Source organism: Ailuropoda melanoleuca, chromosome 4 (genome assembly GCF_002007445.2).
Source record: "Ailuropoda melanoleuca isolate Jingjing chromosome 4, ASM200744v2, whole genome shotgun sequence".
Taxonomy (NCBI): domain Eukaryota; kingdom Metazoa; phylum Chordata; class Mammalia; order Carnivora; family Ursidae; genus Ailuropoda; species Ailuropoda melanoleuca.
The window spans coordinates 81,425,889-81,446,836 of NC_048221.1; the positions used below are offsets into that span (position 1 = coordinate 81,425,889).

The 20,948-nt window shown below is 34.7% G+C and overlaps 1 long non-coding RNA gene across 1 annotated transcript in view; it reads left to right on the forward strand.

Annotated features, from left to right (window-relative positions):
* The window catches only part of LOC117801779, a 325,078-nt gene extending 304,379 nt beyond the window's left edge, over positions 1–20,699 (forward strand). The window contains exon 6 of the long non-coding RNA XR_004624496.1: positions 20,668–20,699. This is a non-coding gene — a long non-coding RNA (uncharacterized LOC117801779). The remainder of the gene's footprint in view (positions 1–20,667) is intronic.
* Positions 20,700–20,948: the final 249 nt, after the last annotated feature.

The window sequence follows — 20,948 nt, forward strand, 5'->3', positions numbered from 1 at the left end:
GGACAAAAATTCTCAAATAGATTACCATATGCTGCTAATAAGTAAAACTCCACATTGAGACAGTTTCTCAATGATAGATAGCCTTCAGGTCTCAGCTGTAAAGGGTCAGGAATAGGACAAAAATAATTTATTGTTGTGTGCAATGAAGTAAGAGAAATTTTAAGAATTCATGGATGGATGAAGAGAAAGAGTATGAGACACTATCATAGTTAAGAAAACTGGAAGCTGATTGGTGGGAGAATATATAAGACATTGAGAGAGGGAAACCATGAGGCAGCAATGCTTTTGGAGACTCAAAAATGAGGCAAGAGGCTAAGTGAGAAGTTCCTGATGGTAAGTATGTGGTTATATTCCCTTCACATAATTTCAAGTTGTTTCCTGGCTATCACTCTACTCACTGCCACTCCTTTCCCCTCCCTGTCTTCTCTGCCAGTTCCTCTTGCCTTTACTCTTCACAGAGTAACTAGTGTTTGGAGGAGGGAGAGGATTAAGAAAAAGTAATAGAGTCTATAAATATAGTCAGGGTATAGAACAAAGAGGTCAGACCACACACACACACACACACACACACACACACAAACACACACAGTTTGATAGGACAAAATCAACCAGAAAATCTCCACATATTTTGGTTTGCTTATGTATATATATCTGAGTATGTAGACTGTGTGTAGTTAATAAGGAATTTTAATTTAAATATTATGGAGCAGGGTGACCTCAGTAGGCTGAAGGAATCCAGACAGATATTTCATGATTCTACATAGTTAGTTCTTGCAGATTTTCATGGAGATCTTCCAGTTCCAGCGTCTTCCCTTTCCTCTCCCCTCAGTAAGAGAGTACCTCATGTACTGTAAAGTAGTGGTGCATTTGCAGGGAAGATGGGAAAACAGAGGTTTCCAGCGTGATTGACTCCAGCTCCGCCTTGTGAGTTCTAGTTATCTTTCGAAATAGAATATAACACCATGAGCACTGAATTTTTCCAGTGGGTTCTGACTTACTAGCTATCTCTGGTCATTAAGAGTACCATTTAAATCCTAATTTGTCACTTAGGAGAAAACGTGAGGGTCACCGGAGGTTTTCGACTTTACAGAAGCCTCCCTTGGTAGATTTACAAGTGCAAATCTCAAGACTATCAAAGTATCTCATGCTGGAGAATGAAAGGAAAAGGAAGATATGGCTCCGTGTTAATGCTATTTATGTAATTGTATACTGAAAGTCTCCCATTTTGGAGACCATTTCTTCCCTCAATGGAAACCACAGATGAAATGTGACAAGGAAGACAGACTTGTTTTGGAAAATTTTAGTGAAGCTGAATGGGATGTTTTCTATAGGAGCAAAGTGAAAATCAGAATTGCTAAAAATATATAAAACCTTTCACCTCTAACAGAGAAAAAACCTGTGTTTGAAGTATAATTTGAAAAATTCCTGAGATGTGTGCTAAGAGAAGACAATCAAAAGAATTTGTATGTATGTAAGGTAGATGTGGACTTCATGGTTTAAGAAGAATATTCTGAGTTTAGGTAGAAGGTCTCTCAGGAGTCTTTACATTTCCCACTCTTTGCCTCTCATCCTCAGTTTTCAGTCTCTAAAAGGTTGCTGCTACATCATTTTTCTCTCTCTACTGCTTTAAGACAATGGTCTTAAAACTGTGCCTTGAAGAGCCATAGGAATTCTGTATAGGTCCCTCAATGATGAGCACTCGCAGTAAAAGAGAGAGATGGTAATCATCATACCATTTTACCAGAGCACGTTTGCTCCTATCAGTTTTATTTGTTTGTGCTTCCAGCATTATTTTTTTTAGCAAAAAATATAGTTTGAGTACAAATGTGTTGCAAATCCCTACATCCCTGGTTGTAACATTAGAAAAACTGTATCAACATGCTTTGTTGTAAAAAAAAAAAATGATATCCGTCTATACTATATCTTGCTGGAATCCATAGAGTAAGATAAAAATCCACATTTTAAAGTGTGGAAAAAAATAATTTCAAAAATAAGTTGATAAAAGTAAATATTATGTCTGAAACTTAACATAGAGTTTATATTTCTTATTGCTTCTCGGGTTTGATTCAATTAGTGGAAGACTAGAAAAATAACACGCTAGATTCTATATGACACTTCACCCCTCAAATTACAATCAGGGCCCATACTGAAATAGTTGTTGTTTTATTGGTAATAATATAACAATAATAGTGTTTTAGGTGTATTTAAAACTGTGCAAGCCTTCTTAATCTTATATATGAATGTGAGTACCCCATCAGGGAAAATTGTCTGTATCAGGGATGTTCACTGTGATTGTAGCTTTTGCATCCTGTAAAAGGAGCTCTAAAAATTTGGGTAGATCCTGAGAAAGCAGTGTTTTCTATTGACTTCTGAAGACGATTTCTGAATATTTTCATGATGCCAAAGGAGAAGCACTATTTCTAGAATAAAAGGATAATAATCCCATTGTACTTCAGGCTAGCTAGAACACTGCTGAAATACTGTATTTTGTTCTTAATAACATAACTTTAAGAAGAGCATTGGCAAACTGGCACATGATCAGAGATTCCCAAGGTCAGGAAGGGCCTGAGTAGAGTGGAATACCATGTCCCCTGAGAAACCTTGGAAGGTGGAGGTAGAAATTTTAACTCTCTTCAGTCAATTTAGAAGTCTATGAGATAATTGAACTTGTTATTCAGAGGGCAGAACTAAGACTATCAATCAGAAGTTTTATGAGGCAAATTATACTGATAGGAACAAAAATTATGTACATGTACACATATGGTAAAAAATAGAATGTGCTGCCTTCTGAAGCCCTACATTTCTTAAAGATTTTAGATAAAAAATGAAATAGGAATAATGAAGATTAATGAAAGGAAAAATCATATAACTTGACATTATAGATTCAATATGGGTTAGCGCTCCATGTATCTTGGAAGAAAATAGATATTATGAGAAACATAAACACATCCAGAAATCACCACTCCTTCTTCTCTGCCATTTGTATGTTGTATTCTGAAACATGACTCTTAGAAGTATAAATAAGCATTATCTTCCTTTGTTTTGGTTGAAGATGGTTTAGATATCTCTTACGAAATCTATATGTGAATTCTGAGGGAGGAAAATGTGTATACATTTGTTTTGTTGCCATTCTGTAGTTTGAAATAGCTTGCAATAGTAAAACAAGAGGATTAGAAAACACTAAATTATATCACTAATTTCCTGTTAGGAGTTTAGTGTTTTTTTTAAATACCCACTTTCAACTATATAATTAGAATTTCCCTTACTTAAAAAAAATTAAAGCAAAATGACTGCTAGAATTTTTAAAAAAGTTACCTTCCATGTACCATGTTAATCATGCTTTACCTTTCAACACCTACTGATGTTTCAGTTAAATTCTTACATACATTTCTCAAAAAAGTTCAAGATAGAATTCCTTTTTCTTCTCACTTTTGAATAGAAGGATAATAATTTCTAATAGTCACTATCAGAACTGTTATTTCTAGCAATGTGCATTATTAGATAACCATCTAGGTATTTTCATTTTTAAAGTGTATCTGAGTTCATATAGGAAAGAAACAGATGTTTGTGAAATCAAGAGAGAGGCATGTGGAATAAAGGAAGAAAGAAAGGGAAAGCATGAATGAGAAGTGAACATGAGAATGAAAGGGAATTTGCTGAATCTGTGCAAGAGAAAGTCATTAGAAGCAGAAAGAGGAGAAACTGCAACCACATTTTTTGGTGTCCCACCACTTTGAAAGGGAGATAAGTGAATATTGACTTTATCCCTGTATTTCTTGAATCAAAATGAAAATAGCTCTAAATTATCCCAAGTGTTAAATACTTGTTTCAAAACCACTGTAGCGCTTTAAGGAGCTTGCTCTTACAGTGCAGGCGCAGAAGTAGCCAGCCAGTAGTCGGCTGGTTGAACTCAGGCCAGAGGAGTGTTTTGTTTGACCAGCATTCTAGTTTTTTTTTTTTTAATTGAAACTAAATGCCTTTTGATGAGCTCTGAACTCTCTAGTTTTCCTAAGTCCTCACTGTTTCCACTATTGCCTAGACTACTTTACTCATTTGTCCACCTTGCCTGATCTCTGGAGTCATGTAAGTTTCAGAGCCTTGATACAGAAAACAGATCACATGGAAAAAAATCCAGTTGGATCTGGACTATGGAAGGAGTAGCTGGAACCCAACTTAATCACAGAGAGTGCTTGACCTAGACATGGCAGCCCAAGAATAAAAAATACATTGAGAAATTGACAGCAGAGGAACAACCACTTTGAAAGAAGGAGGACAAAGAATCTCCATAGACTACATCCTGATGACAGCTCAGGCATTGTGGCGTTGATTGTCATAACTGATGGCCCTTGAAGAGCTTCTTCCGGGGAGACTTGACTCACCTCTACCCTACTCCCCTTAGTGGTCTGGGAGGAAAGGAGTAAAAGAGCAATTGCTTCAGTGGGCTGTGTGAGGTGTGAGGTTAAAGGGCAAGCCATGGATGTTTTTATCTGGTGCTGCTGTGACCTGAAATATCATATGTATCAAAAATGAAAAATATAGTATTTGTATTAAAGTTTTCTTATGTAATGCTGGCAACTATGTTATATACTATCTTAAACATATCATAAATAGCTATAACTTATAACACTCTAGACATGTTATTTGTCATGAATTTTTCATCTGTATGTTTTGTTTCTTTGGCATAATTTATTAAGGTGAAGTATAACAGTTCTTATAGTTTAATTTGATTTTCAGGATATGCCATTCCTTATCTACACAAATATTTCCAATTAAATGATATTTTTGAAATAAGAATCCCAAGCACATTTTTTTTCTGAGAAAGAGAAGTAGAAATGTGTTAATAATGTTTTCTCTACTTCTTACAAATTAGTAGATGCAACCACACCATCAAAATGGATAATATTTGTTGTGGGACACTAGAAATTATGACTAAAAAGTCAAAGTTTAAGCATTTGTGAAGTATCAAATTAGCATACCTAAGACTGCAAGGGAACTTAAATACCTGTCACCTTTAGAATCTGCATGGTACACAGAATATATTTTTATGCTTTGTTGTTTACTCATCTTTCCAATTTCATTGTTTCACCCTACCTTCTGACCTTCACCCTGACTCCTACTTTATGGAGTAATGTATAGTCCATAAATGTTCCAGCTGTCTCTTTGAGCCTTTGCAAGTGTGAATTCCCTCTTGGTTCTTTACCCCCATTTCTATTCCCTCATATCAAAGTCATACTCATTCTTGGGTGAACTTTTTCGTAAAAGGCAAGATGGTAATTATTTTAGGTCCATAGAGTTTCTGTCCCAACTGTTCTGCCGTTTGGCAGTGAACACACAACACAAATGAATGGGCATGGCTATGTTCCAATAAAATTTGGTTTACACGAATAGGTACTAATGGGTCAGAGGTTGCTGATCCTAGCATTAGAATTTGATTCAAGTATAATTCTGGTATGTGTTCATTGAGCACCATGTCTGAATAGGCATCATATTGTAATCCTTAAATTAATTTTTAGAATTTCAGACTGCATTGTTAGATGTGAGGCACTAGAGATAGGAAAATGGCTTAATCATTCCTTCATCATAGTACCTGATAATTGTCTGTTTGATATACGTAAACTGAGGTGGCTTTGGCTATTTCTGAGGTATGTGGAATAAGCTTGGAGTTATCAAACCTATTTTTAAAAGCATCCAAAAATAGAGTGTGGGAAAATAATAAAGCCAATTTTCAACGCTGCCTAGAAGATCACTGTGTCTCAAATGAATAATGTCAGACTGATCTGTTTCCATTTTGTGAAAAAGGTAAAACAAACAAACAGACAAAAAAAAACCCAACAACACTATCTCTTTAATGTGGAAAAAATCTTGTTGGAAATTTGTTGTTATGGCCTGAATAAGCTTTTCTAGACATTTGGGTTTTTGTGGAGAAGGGGAGTGTAGCATATGGGGTAAGGGTAGCATTGAGTAGTGTTATCTAAATGTTATTTTTAAACGAGTTGATTTTTAGAGGCTTTAATAATTCAGTAGAGACACACATATTAAATGTATTGATAACACCAGGTGGACAAGCCTCAATTAAGTCCTATAGGAAGAAGGAAAGGAATTTAATTTATGTTGCCAGAAGTCTATAAAGAAGTTGTTTCAAACAACACAAAATAGCACAGGAGAATGTGACTATTTGCCTAAGAAAAAGTAGACAGATACAAAATGAAAAATAATTCCTGTGACCTGGTACCACAGGAGCAGTTTCTATGGAAATAGAACAAAAGGTGATTCCATCACAAACATAGAGCCTTACTCGCCAAGATAATTAAAGAGGGTGCAGAAGCCCGTTTGACCTGCCGTATTAAATAGCCTTAAATATTCTTCTCCTCACAGTATTAAAACCCTCTAATAAATGTCTATGGAACTTAAAATAAAACCTCATGCCACAGTATGCCCTACCAAGCCCTGCAAGATCTGGCCCTGCCAGCCTCTCTGATAAACGCCTTCATCTTCATTGATTAAAGAACTCCAGTCTCACCAGCTGTTTGGCTGTTTAGAAAACAAGATCTTTTCACCTTACAGCTTCTTCCCTTGATGCTTCCTCTACTTGATAAGCTCGTATTTATCTAGATTTTTGCTTCTTCTCTTCATTCAGGTCTGTGCTTGAATGTTACCTTCTTAGAAGACCTTTCCTAGCCACACGTTAACGACCCTCCACTTCTGCTCCATCCCAGCCCCTATATATTACCTATATATTACCCTTTCTTTATTACATGGACCAGTATCTAACATTACATTAAGTTGTTTATGTAGTTGTTTGCTGCTTGAATTCTGCAATAGAATCCAAGCCCTGTAAACACCAGTAACTTTTCTCTCTTGTTCTCCTCTTTTCCTGTCATTGGGAATGTGATTAGCAATATATGGCACAAATTAAATATTTGTTGAGGGCATGGCTGTTTGTAAATTAGCCATTTGGAGAAAAAGAAAGCCCAGGAAGAGCTTCCCCTTCCCTACAATGAAACTATCTGTATGGGTTTTAATGTATTGATAGGAGTTTCTGAGGGACGTTAGGCAAACATAATGAACACTGAGTTTATTTAAGATGGTTTATTAGATTAAAAGTTAGGGACTAAGTACCCTGTTTTATTCCCTCCTTAGCTTTAATTATGTGTTTATTTTCTCCGTACCCACCCATGCCCTCTCTCAGAGCAAAGTCCTAATTACCCTCTTTTATTTCTAGGCCCATTTAAAATGCCCAGGATTATAATAAAAATGGACATTCTGTCAATTTTAGAAAAATGTGTGGAATTATTTCAGAATAGAGCATTAAATGTTGAAGTCATTTGTGACATTTCAGTTTAATATGAAAGACTCTTATTTAACATGGTAAAGGGCATTCTTTTTCAACCTACCACGTTGCAGATATTAAACAGTAAAAGCAGAAGAACATTATGAATGTTCTGATGGAATAACTCATGATGATTTATTTTTAACTCATTTTTCTATATAGGTTTTAAGGCACATACTTAAGAAATATAGACTATTTACTTAGTAAATCAGAAAAGGCTTCTTTTCAGTATTAGAATACTAAGAATTCTAGTTCTCAATGGACTGCACGATTTGTTGGAAAATAACATATAAAAAAAAGTTTCTCTGTACTGTTCTACTACTGTGAATATTGACATTCTTGGTATGCCAGAACTCGTTAAAGCTAATTTAGTCCAGACTGTACTCTGTTTGAGGTCAAGATTAGATCTTCCTCTTGTGGAATCTACATAGAACTTAGTAGATCTTTTCCCTAATTTATTTATATAAGGATATATATTTCAGGGTATTGATAACTTAAAAATCTAATAAATGTTACTTAAATAGAACTTATATTCTTGATTAAGGTAGGTATCATTGTTGCAATCTATACTACTAGTAAAAGTGAATGTAAGTGACATAGTTCATTTTAGTATGGTAATAATTTACACTTCAGTTCTCTGTAAGTTCGTGTGTAACAGACACCAAGGACATTTAAAAATAATGAGAGATTCAGGGAAATTGTATACTAAAAGTTATTACTGAAGGGCCTGAAAATGCTTCTCATCCCTAGTAAGTGATGCATAAAGGAGATGTCTGCCTGCCTTTTATTATTTCAATGTGGAATCTTTTAGCTAATGTGTCTCTTATCCTTTTAGGCCTTACAACCTTCATGCATTCATTTTTTCAAGTTTTATGTGAGTATAGACCACCTCTTCCATGATACATGGCTTTAGTACCCTTTGAGTTTAGTGAATTTTTTTTCTTTTTCCTTTATTTCCTTTTCTCTTTTTCTTCTTCTTCTTTTTAATGGCAAAGGACCTTCAAGACAGCAAGCATTCCTTGATTATTTCTAGCTATCCATGCAGAATTTCTCCGGTTGCACACTGAGAAAACCCCATAATTACAAGGATATTTATGATAGCAGCACTGCTATTTCAGGGAACTACATTATAGTTCACACTAAAAATAAAAGGGCAACACATTTTGCATGCTGGTAGCTGGTTTCCCTTGATAGATGCACTTGCTTTTTCTATACACTTAAATTTATCCTTCACCATCTGCTCCTCAAGTACTCCAGAAAATACAATATTGCATTTTGAATTCCCTTGAAAGTAAGTTAGTAGTCTTCCTCTCTACAGATTTCTTTGTGGGATGCATAGTTTCACCTGCATACAAATGCCCTATATTTGGGGAGCTCTTGTAACTTTGTACTTCAATTTAGAGAAAACATGGGAGAGCATCCAGACAGTCACTCCCATAATGCTTTGGGCATGACTGAGGAAATGATAAAGGCAGTTGTGTTTTAATGATGGCTTTAAAAACAAAAAAGTTATTGCTGAAGTGACTATATGTTTTGTTTTGTTTTATTCATTTATTTATTCCTTTAACAACAACTTATTGAAATATTTTTTCTTGAAACAGTTCTGGAAAGAGTTGTACTACCCCTGTTTACATAGAATAAGTCATAGCGTGTGTTGCATCATTTGCAGGACAATGAAAGGACACTTACACTCTCTCTACCTAATGGTCTCCCAGTCCATGTGGTACAAACTAAAATTTTGTTCTTGGATATCTGGTCTTTCCATTTCTTTTGGAAGTACCTTTTAAAAAACCCTCCAAACCTGCAAGTAACCATCTTAATTCTTTTATGTGATTAATTCCCTTAACAAACCAATTTCAGGGTAATCATAAGGTTCTCATCCTTGGAGAGGGAGAGGCAGGTGAATTAGGTTCTGAATACTGGGAGGACAATCCTTTATATATATATATTTGTTGAATGAAAATGGAGGGGTGAATAGAAAACACTAGGATGAATTTGCCCCATTTTAAGATAATGCCCTGAGTCAGTCTTTTTTCTAGGCATTCTAACTTTGCATTTGACTTTCAAATTCAACTGAAGTCCTACTTCATTTCAGTTACAGGACTGTATCTTTTAACAGGGAAAGAGGATGCTTCACTTGGCATTTGATAATGATAACTTTCCAGAATTTTCAGACCATTATCAGATAGATCTTGATATGAGAACAACCATGGAATTCTTGTGTATCATTAGTTAGTCCTAAAACACTCACATTCAAAAACTTCACCAGAGTTTACTGCAGAAATTGTACACCTTTAGAAATGGTGCACTTGGTGTGTCATGATTTGGTGAGTGGCTGAGAGAGTGAAGGAGTTTGCATGTGAGCTGCTGATCTGGAGATCTGATGAACCTGATAAAACTTCCCTGATTGTTCATTTGTGAAATAGTAAGGTCAAACTTGATGTCTCCAGAGTCACCTTATGTGCTTTAACTCTGATTGCAGCTCTCTTGTCTGTAGGCATAGAACAAGAAAGCGTTCGGTTCCAGAGGAGAGGGGGAGGATGCAAAAGCTCCCCATTGTGACTTTCGGTCTAAGGTCCCCTAAGAAAGATTCCAACATGTGGCCCTACAAGTACACCACAGAGAGAATCTTCCTTTTGCCAAGGATATTGGTTTAGTTGAGAACAATCACCATATTTGACACTACTATTTTCTTTTTGTTTGTTTATTTTTCTATAGCAAATTAGAAAACAAACAAATCACTATTTTCATTTCACATTATTATTTTTTAGAAGGTTCTATTGAGAAACATGATTTTAAGGCTGAATGAGACCTCAAAAGCAATCTAATCTTTTTCTGATGCATAAACCCCTTTACATCACCCACTAAAATGATTTATCAGCTCAAGCACTTTACATGTCTTGGAACTTACTGTCTCATCAAACATCCCATTCTGGTTTAGCAGCTTTGTGTGTAAAAAAGTTTTTTATATTGGGTTTAAATCTGTATTCCTCACCCTTCTGTAACCTGAACCCATTAGTCCTAACTTTGCTGTCTAGAAGTACGCAGAAAAAAAAAAAAAGCTCTCATTTCCTTAATAACCTCTCACATATTTTAAACCATCTATACTCATAAGGGCCTTTTAAAATAATGACTCACTCCAAGTTTCTGCACCTTTTTTTTTTTTTAGAAATTCACAGGTGTTTTAAGAAATGGAAGAAATTTTAGAAACCATCTAGTCTATTTTTTTTTTTTGGCAAAAGTGTTTCTACAAAGTACTAATTCTGGAGGTGACAATAGTAAAAAAAACGTGCACGGTAAGATCCTGATCTTTAGTTCAGTCCACTTATGACTGTGATTCTTGAACTGGGGCTCATCGTCCAGGACAAATCTGATGGTTCTTTTTTTCTTTTTGTTTTATATTATTTTGTCAAAGAAGTCTCATTATTTTTGTATTAGAATGAAATATTGACATAATAAATTTGAATAAAAAATTGGCATGAAATATGAGACTCCAAGTGCTTTCAAACTTCCAAAGGGCAGCTGCTGTAGACTGCATTGTGTCTCCCCAAATTTGTAATTTGAGGCTTCCACACTCAGTGTGACAGTATTTGGAAAACAGTGTCAGACGGCACACTTTTTATTCTGGCAGTATTTTTTTTAAGTTTATTTATTTAAGTAATCTCTACACCCAATGTAGGGCTCAAACTCATGACCCCAAGATCAAGAGCCACATGCTTTACTGATTGAACCAGCCAGGCACCCTGACAGTATTTTTAAAGTAACCCTCAGCTTCCTGTACCTAATTTCAGGCACCACAATGAGTCAGAAATCACAGAATAAGTAGCTTTCTGTGGTAGGCCCGATCATACTAAGCTCCCTTAATTTTTCATTGAGAAACTGGCCAGTCACTTTCTTTGAGGCATGACATTCAGGGAAAAGCAACATTTTGCCAGTACTTTCAGCAGTTGCTAGTTTTTAAACTATCTTTTCTCTGAACGCTGCAAGTCACTATCCAGAAAATGCTAACTTTAAAATTTTCAAATATTAAAAGTACAGGTAATAGGATAGACAAAACAAGGCAACAAGGAGCAAAATCCATATAAAAATGTTTAGAAAGAATGTGAGAAGCCTTTTAAGCTATATTCTCCAAAACTGGAAGGACAGCCATAGACTAAGGATATTTACTTTGGCTTATAACTTCTTACATTAGTCAATATATGGACCTATTACCCACCACGCTCTTTTCCTTAAAACCTGTGGTTTTAATATGTAAAATAAAGTCAAGAAACAATGTATTTATAGACCTGATCCTGCTTGGCCATATTTTATCTTCTTTTTCTTCCCAGGTTCTCCTTGGTTTTTTTTTTTTTTTAAAGATTTTATTTATTTATTTGACAGAGATAGAGAGCCAGCGAGAGAGGGAACACAAGCAGGGGGAGTGGGAGAGGAAGAAGCAGGCTCATAGCGGAGGAGCCTGATGTGGGGCTCGATCCCATAACGCCGGGATCACGCCCTGAGCCGAAGGCAGATGCTTAACCGCTGTGCCACCCAGGCGCCCCTCCTTGGTTTTAAAGCTTTCATTTTGCACCTGACAATGACACTGACAAATGATATAATTAATTATAAATTCATAATTTAAAATTTATTATTGTAAAGTTTTTATATGTAATAATGAGAAAATAGCAACTTTGGAAAAAGTAAGGTAAATCTTTTGTTATATTCATTTATTTAATTTTTACTCTAAGCTTACCCTACTATGGGTTTCATTTAGAATGTTCCAAAATTGAAAGCAATTTATTTGAATAAATGTAAGAAGCACAGCCTGTAAATAAAAATTGGTCTATCCCCTCTGCTTGGAATTGGATATCTTCCAAATCCAGCTTAGTAAAACTTGGTTTATTCCTTGTGTAAATTAGAAAGAAAATAAAAGGAATCAAATAGCTTTAGGAACTTTCTAGCACCAAGGACATGCCAATTACTTAACAGTTTAAAAATCATTTACACCTCACATGCCCTCCTAAATACCCATCACCCCGTTACCCCATCCCTGGACCCCCTCCCTTCTGTAACCCTCAGTTTGGTTACCGGAGTCCAGAGTCTCTCGTGGTTTGTCTCCCTCTCTGATTTCTTCCCATTCAGTTTTTCCTCCTTCCCCTGTGGTCCTCTGCGCTATTCCTTATATTCCACATATGAGGGAAACCATATGATAATTGTCTTTCTCTGCTTGACTTATTTCACTTAGCATAATCCCCTCTAGTTCCATCCATGTCAGTGCAAATGGTACTATTTGCTGGCCAATTGAACATAATAATAAGAAAATAATAAAAAAGATACCCAAATCATAATAAAAATAAAAATTGTTTAAGAGTACAATTAGAACACCTATACCAGAGAAATTCCTTTTTAAAATATTGGATATCATTTTCTCTTGAACATCTTTCTCATAGTGTCCAGTCTTGGTGCTGTGCAAATATTTGTTTTGCAAAGTTGCCAAAATTTTCAGATCATTTCAATGGATTTTTAATTAATTTTTAAAAACAAATTTGCTTTTTCTTAAACTGCTTCTTTACTCAAGAGAGCCTCAGTGGTTTATCTCAAGAATTCCTAACTGTATATTAGTTACTACTCATTTTAGTGTTGGAATTGTTTTTTCTTCTGGCTAATTAACCATTAACACCATTAATATTTAAATGATGTGTATAAAGTACCACAGAAATCTAGAAAAATTCTGTGTGTATTTAATATTTAATGTATGTGCTACTGATATGAAAACACATGTTTATTGCAAGGCTTTTGATATTAAGAGGTGACTGTCAGAGAAGTGACTCTTGGCTTTAGTATTGCCCCTTTCTCCTTCCTCCCTCCCTCCCACAGATTAACCCCAAATGTGATATTACTCTCTCTCCTTCTTTGGTTTCAGAATTTATATACATCATTTTCCTTTCATGGAAATGTAATCTGCCCTGTAAATCACCACAAGGCCTTTAGAATTAACAAATCTGTACTGAAGATAGGTGGTCCTCTATTTTCATGCGATGTGTCATCCACAGTTTACTTTTTATTGTTCCAATTGGGAAAGTCTATTTGGCCTTTCATTCTGTCTTCATGGAATAAAATGAGTTAATTGACCTGTGTTCCAGTTTTATTCAATGAGCTATATCTGGGGAGAGTTTCTGTTCTCACTCAGTGTGTGGAGGACTGCTTTCATAACCCTTCAAACTGAGTAAAATCATAAAGATATTTTCAAAACAGACTCTAAATTGTCTTTCATGCCCTAAAATTAGAATGGAGTTTTAAAGCTAATACTTGGGTTCTAATTTATTATAACTTCAACTGAACCAAAATAAATGATCTCTCAAATACTTAATGTGGTCTCTGGTATGACACTAGTTACTATGAAGAAACAAATGATTAAGACATGGGGCTGTTTTCAAGAATCCTACATTCTAGATATTCAGGGAGATAATTTCATAAGTAATGATATTTCAAAGCAATATTTGAAACCCTCTGTCACAGGGACAAATCTTATTAACAAAATTTAGAGAAGGTTGTGATCATTTTTGGCTCATTGTTGGTAGGGCTTGGGGAAGTGATGGAAAACTTCAAATAGGGTGGGTTTTGCTTTAGAGGTATTGGTAGAGACAGGATGCATTTTCAAGGACCACAGCTGCTCCTATTAAAGTCAGTACTTCCTCAGGCAGATCTTCATTGACTTACACAGAATCTACTTAGTCTTTTGTTTGTTGAACTGTTGGACACATCTGACTTCAGGGGCTCTCTAGCCAGACTTAGGCTTCATTTTGAGAACTTTAATTTTAGACCAGTAATATACAATGTTTTTGTTCTGTAGAAAATAACAAATTCCACCAACTCCACAACCACTTCATTTTTGTATGTGTAGGGATGAACAGGGGATTAGAGGGTGAGGGGTGGGGAATTAGAGAACTATGCAAACATGTCAGGTTGTGGAAGTGGGACTCTCAGATGTTTATTAACCTGAGCAGCAGTTTGCCCCTCCAAAATACAGTCATCTACAGAGCAACAGGTAAAAGCTTTCTGCTTCCAAGAACAATAAGATTGGCCTTCTATGCTACACAGTGTTAAAGTGGAAAATAGGGAAATGCTGAGTTGAAACATAAGCTGTGAAGAAAAGCTGTAGCAGAAATGCTATGAGGACCCAGAGGAGAGATTGTTGGATTCTAGGTGGTTCTGTGATTAGTTTTAAAAAAATTACTTTGAAATTATTGTAGATTTACAGAAAATTTGTAGACACTGTACATGGCATTCATATGTACCCTTCATCCAGCTTCTCCAAATGTTAATAGCTTACATAACCAAGTACAAATATTACAATCAGAAACATAATGTTGATATAATATTATTAACTAAAGACCTTATTAACAGCTCACCAGTAGTTTTAGTCCATAATGTCATTTTTCTGTGCTAGGATCTGATCTAAAATCTGCATTGCACATAATTGTTGTGTTCTTCTGGTCTTCCCTGATCCGTGATTGGTTCTTCAGTCTTCCCTTATTTTTCATGACATTTTTATAAGTACTACTTAATTATTTTATAGAATAATTTGGGATTATTATTCAATTTGGCATTCTCTGATGTTTTCTCATGGTTAAGTTGAGGTTATACATTTTTGGAGAGAATAACACAGAAATGATGTAGTATCTTCCTCAGAAGTAATTTTAGGGAGTATATAATGTTGCTATGTGTTATTATTGTGTTATTAATCATAAGCACTTGATTAATATGTCTGCTGGTTTTCTCCACTGTAAGGGTACTGTTATTCTCTTTGTAACTGATAAATATCTGAGGGATATACTTTGAAACTCCCTCCCCCTCTGCCTCCCTTCTCAGGTGCCCATGCTTTCTCTTTCTCTTTGTCTCTAAAATAAAATAAGTAAATCTTAAAAAAAGAAAAAAAGAAGTGTTAGTAAGGATGTGAGTAAAGGGAATCCTTGTACATTGTTGGTGAGAATGAAAATTGAGGCAGCCACTATGGAAAACAGTATGGAGATTCCTCAAAAAATGAAAAGTAGAACTACCGTATGATCTCACAATTTCACTTTTGGGTATATATCCAAGAGAACTGAAATCAGGATCTCAGAGAGATATCTGCTTTCCCATGTTTACTGCAGCATTATTCTCAATAGCAAAGATATGGAGACAAATGAAATCTATCCATTGACAGATGAATGGATAAAGAAAATGTGGTATATACATACAATGGAACTTTATTCAGACTTGAAAAAAGAAGGAAATCTTGCCATTTGTGACAACACAGATGGACCTAGAAGACATTATGCTAAGGGAAATAAGTCAGACACAGGACAAATACTGCATGATTCCTGTTTTATGAGAAATCTTAAATAGTCAAACTCATGGAAGGGGAGAGTAGGGTGGGGACATGTTGGTTTACCTAACTTTTAAGCATTATTTATATTTGACCCTTTAAGGGATACAACTGCAAATCTTCATCTGAATTAAAATTTTAAAAATATGGGATAATTACACAGTAAATAGGGCATGATCAAAATATCAACTAATTTTCTGATATCACTCTCAGAGAATATGACTTAGTTCCATGGCCAAATTACTCTACTACCATCTTACCTTGCTCGTAAGTATATGGGGTAAGACCTTTAAAGAGAGAGACTTGCATCTCCAGTTTATAATGTGTGTGTGAATCTATACCAAGCAATTTCAAGTAATTAAAATTAAAAATGGCTACAGAATGTCCCTTAGGTATTTGCACCCATGTCCTCCTTCATTTCCTTTGAAATTCTCTGAAACTAGCTGTGTTGCTTCTCTACCTGTGTGAAATGTTGTTGTCAAAATGATACACTTCAAGGGCTTAGCTCCTTCAGTTTATTTTAGAGGTAGTGAATAAAATCAGTGGTTTCCAACTTGGCTGTCAATTAGTATCATCTAGGGAGATTTAAAAAATACTGACGTGGGGGACTTTTTTGTAACTGAAGACAAGCAGCTATGGAGCTATCTAACAGCCAGTATTTTCTCTCCAAATCACATTAAAAACCAGGTGGTACTTTGATCACATGACAAATCCTGTGTGTTCAAACACGCATAAGTTACACAGCAAATATTACCTGGTTGGACACATGTTCAAACAGTTGTGTTTCTAACGCACACGTGTGCATGCGTGCAAACACACACACCTATATGTATTACAAAAGTTAGTACATAAGTAGGAAAATTTGTTTTTAAGATTACTCAAATTCCCATTTCATTGTTTTTATGATTACTCAAATTCCCATTTCATTGTTTTTATGATTACTCAAATTCCCATTTTGTGAGAAGGAGACTTTTTGGGGTGTAAATAAGAACACAGTTCACTTCCTACTATCTCTTTTTGTTCTTGAGATAAGATAGATATTTAGTGATCTGCAGATTTTAAGTGTACAATACACTGAGTTTTGACAAGTAGCACCCATATAACTCATACTCTTATGAAGATGGAGAGAGCATTTTACTACCACAGAATACAGTTCCTTACCCCTGAGGCTGCCATTGTTCTGAATTTCTTTCACCACAGATTATATTTTCCAGTTCCGGAGCTTCATAAAAAATGGAATCATAGAATATGCACTCTTTTGTGTCTGTCTGCTTTTGTCCAACATAAAATTGACATTTGTCTATGTTGTGGCAATTATCACTAGTTCTTCCCTTTTTATTTTTTGATGGTATTCCATTTTAAGAAAATACCTTAATTTTTTATATTCACTCTCTGGTTGATGGATATTTGAGTTATATCCAGTTCTGGGCTAGTATGAATAAGTCTCCTTAGATATTCCTATATAAGTTAGTTTGTTTGGTTTTGTTGAGGCTTAATTTTCATCATTTTTGAGGGTGGAATTTTGTGGTTGTATTTTATTCTATTTTATTTAAGATTTTATTTACTTATTTGAGAGAGACAGTGAGAAAGAGAGAGAGAGCACAAGCTGGGTGTGAGGCAGAAGGAGAGGGAGAAGCAGATTCCCTTCCAAGCAGAGAGCCTGATGCAAGGCTCCATGCCAGGACCCTGGGGTCATGACCTGAGCTGAAAGCAGAAGCTTACCAACTGAGCCACCCAGGAGCCCCTTGAGGTTTATATTTTAAGTATGTGTTTAAGATGACAAGAAACTGCCAAACTTCTTGCCCGAGTGTTTTATTATTTTTACATTCTTGCCATCATTGTATCAATGTTTCAATTACTGCACAGTTTTGCCAGCATATGGAATTGACAGTCATTTTAAATTTAGCTTTTCTTTTTGGTTTGTGATGGCATCACACTGTGGTTTAATTTGCATTTCCCTGATAACTAAAGATATCACGAATCTTTATATGCTTCTTGGCTATTTATATAACTTCTTTTGAATTGTCTGTTTAATTCTTTGCCCATTTTTATGTGGGTTTTTTAATTGTTAAGTTGTAAGGGTACTTTATATATTCTTGATTCAAGTTGTTTGTCAGATATATTTTTCCTAAATGTTTTCTCCCAGTTGGTGATTTACACATTTATGTTCTTATATTTTTCTTTAGATTGTGTAAAAGCGCAGAATTAAACACAATTGTGTAACAGAACTCGAGCGCTCTGAAACAGAAGTTGGTTTGAGGGATTCATTGTAAGAATATAGCCATATATTGCAAACTAAAAAAGGGGAGATACTATCAGTTCTGAGGAAAGAACTAGAACAATAGACTTTATCTTAAACGGCAATCCTCCCTGTTTCTGCCATCACAAAGTATTTACCAATTCTCTTTTTCTGCCTCCCTCTTCCACTTTTAAGAACCATTGTGATTACCTGGTCACAACCAGATATTCTAGGGTAACATTTTTATCTTAAGATTAACTGATTACACCTTGAATTCTATCTGCAAACCTAATTCCTTCTGTCATCTAACAACATATTCACAGGTGCCAGGGATTAAGGTGTGGGCATCTTTGGGTGAGCCATTAGTCTACATACCAAAAGTGAAATTCTCTTCTCTAGGACAAGATAATTAATGCCTCAAAGTATGCAGTGGATGATAATAATAGATGCATTCAGTCTTAATGGATTTTGGTATTGCCTTTAAACTAGGAGGAGAAACTATATATATATATATATATGTCACGCACACAAGAAAAACAAATGGATTAGCAGATCCTGGAAGAATTTTGGTTAATCTTCATGGAGCTTTTGAAATGTTATTCCCAGATTAATCAAGTTTATATCTCATAATACATATTGGTTTTAGGAAGATTTAGCATCAAGGGACAGAAGACAAGAATAACTGTGTCTTAAGCAAGATGCAAGTTTACTTTTCTGTCTCTAAAACCTCGGCCGTCTATGGCTGGGAGGATCTTCACAAGTGTCAGGAACCCTGACTCTTTTTAACTTACTGAGTCATTTTTAAAACATTACATGTTTGCATTCTTTTTTTGTTTGTTTGTTTTTGTCTTTTAGGCTTGCCCTGTGTAAACGGGTATCAGTACATTAAAAAAATCTATTTATAATTTATGCTTTTAAATAATAATTTCAACTAAATATACTTATTTTGATTAATAGTATACTTTATTTCTGCCATCTTAGTACAGGTTTTTTTTTTCTTTTTAATATTTATCAAGCTTTTTCTTTGGTTTTTTTTTTGTCCTTTTTTTAAAAAAATAATGTCTTCGATGTTTTTGTTCTGTGCTCCAATTTTTTTTCTCTGTAGGTTTTTAAGTTTATTCTAATTCTTAATATATCTTCCTCTTGCTCATTTTCCTCCTCCTCCTCCTTTTCACCTTCCTCCTCATCTTCCTCTTTGGGGATTTCTTTATGTTTTTATTCATAAAGACATCTTTTTTTTTTTGTTTTGTTTTGTTTTTCCCCTAACAAATATATTGGGTATTCCTATCTTTCTTTGGGAAGAGTCAAAAATTTTAGCATACTTATACTTTCCTCCGTAACATTATATCTCCCAACTGTGGTTATTGCTTCAACTTTATTTATATTATTACCCTACTATTCCTAATGTACTTTAACTTTGTTTTATATTTTGTATTTTTTTCATCTCTTTGCTCTGTATTCCAGGAAGTTTCCACTGCTTTTATAGCTCACTATTTCACTTCTCAGGTCTCTCCAGTCGCCTCGGTAGTAAATCTACTATACTATTTCTTTTTAATAGCCATCAACTTCTGTGTCATAACTTTTTATTCTTTTTTGGTTGCTTTCACTTTCTCTGTAGAAGACATTAAATTGATCATTTTAAAGTTCTTTTCAGGTTCTACTTTCCAGGTTCTGCTTTTTTCTAGGTCCTGAGTTATAACTCTTTATTTTGCTCAGTTTGTGTTACTCTTTCATCATTTTGGTTTCCTTAGTACTTTGTAATTCGTGGTTGCAAGGTCATCTTCAGGCAGATACTCCTTTATTATACATCCAGGGAATACATAATTATCTTAAAAATGCTGAGCCTTGGCTTTGTATTATATAAGACTTGCATGATAGGCTTTACATGGTTCATATACTATTAGATTCTGATTGCATGTGGTTAATTAATTTCTGGATCTGTTTCATCAAATACATTATATAATTCTAGATCTGCTTCATGCGTAAGAGATTTTGCTTGAGTTCCTAGGCAACAAAAACTCATTTTTCTCCTGAAATTATAATATATTAAAATGTTGTAGTTTGCCTTTCTACACGCTTTATAAGCATCCTTAAAATAAATTACAGATTTTATTATATTGATAGCCTCCACCCCACCAGCCCTTTGCTTACCTGACCTAACCCAGAATATTTAGTACATGTATTACTTCATTTCTAGTCTGGAAAATGCTCTTTCTCTTTTTTTAATTATGGTAATTTTGGTTCTGTATACTTGTTCTTTCATTTTTATGTATCCAGACTGATATCATGGGAGGCTTGAGCAGTTATGAAGTTTGCAAAATTGATCAGGAAGTCTTTTTGCTATAATTTTGGAGAGCTTGTTTTACTGTATTTTAAAGTTTTACCTGTTTCCTCCATTGCTCTCAGGTTGTTCTTATAACTTCCTTCTGTGATCACTGTGACTAACTCAAGAGCTTCCTAATTATGATTAATTTTAATATATTCATAGTTAGAAAGTTAGGTGGGCTTAATAAATTTATGACTGTAATAGTAAAAATATTGAATTAAATATCAAGCTCTTCTTTGCTGAATAGTCAAATCAAGTATTTTGTTAAATCAAGTCAAATCAGGAGATGTATAAACATCTCTTTCTGCTTTTATGGGCCTTTCTTGATTATTGCCAGGTTCTCATTGATGCTCCACATTGCTGAATTTGCAAGATAAGTGACCTTCAGATAAATGACATGTTACTGCTTTATTTTCTCTTCACAGGACACTTGAGACATGATTACCATGAATGAAAGGTCAGTGCATTTTCTACTGTAGAAAAAAAATGCTGACATCTTTCCATTTTAGTTTTTATTCCAGTTATACAAACTGAAGTTTGTTTTAAAGTCATATATATATATAGTTTATAACTATATATATAGTTGTATTATATATACCTATTTTATATATAATATAAAATATAAAAGCAATAAAATTTATCTTATTTCCAACACTAAATTGCAGCTAAGCTCATGTAAAATACAAGTTGGCTGAAATTCTCCTGA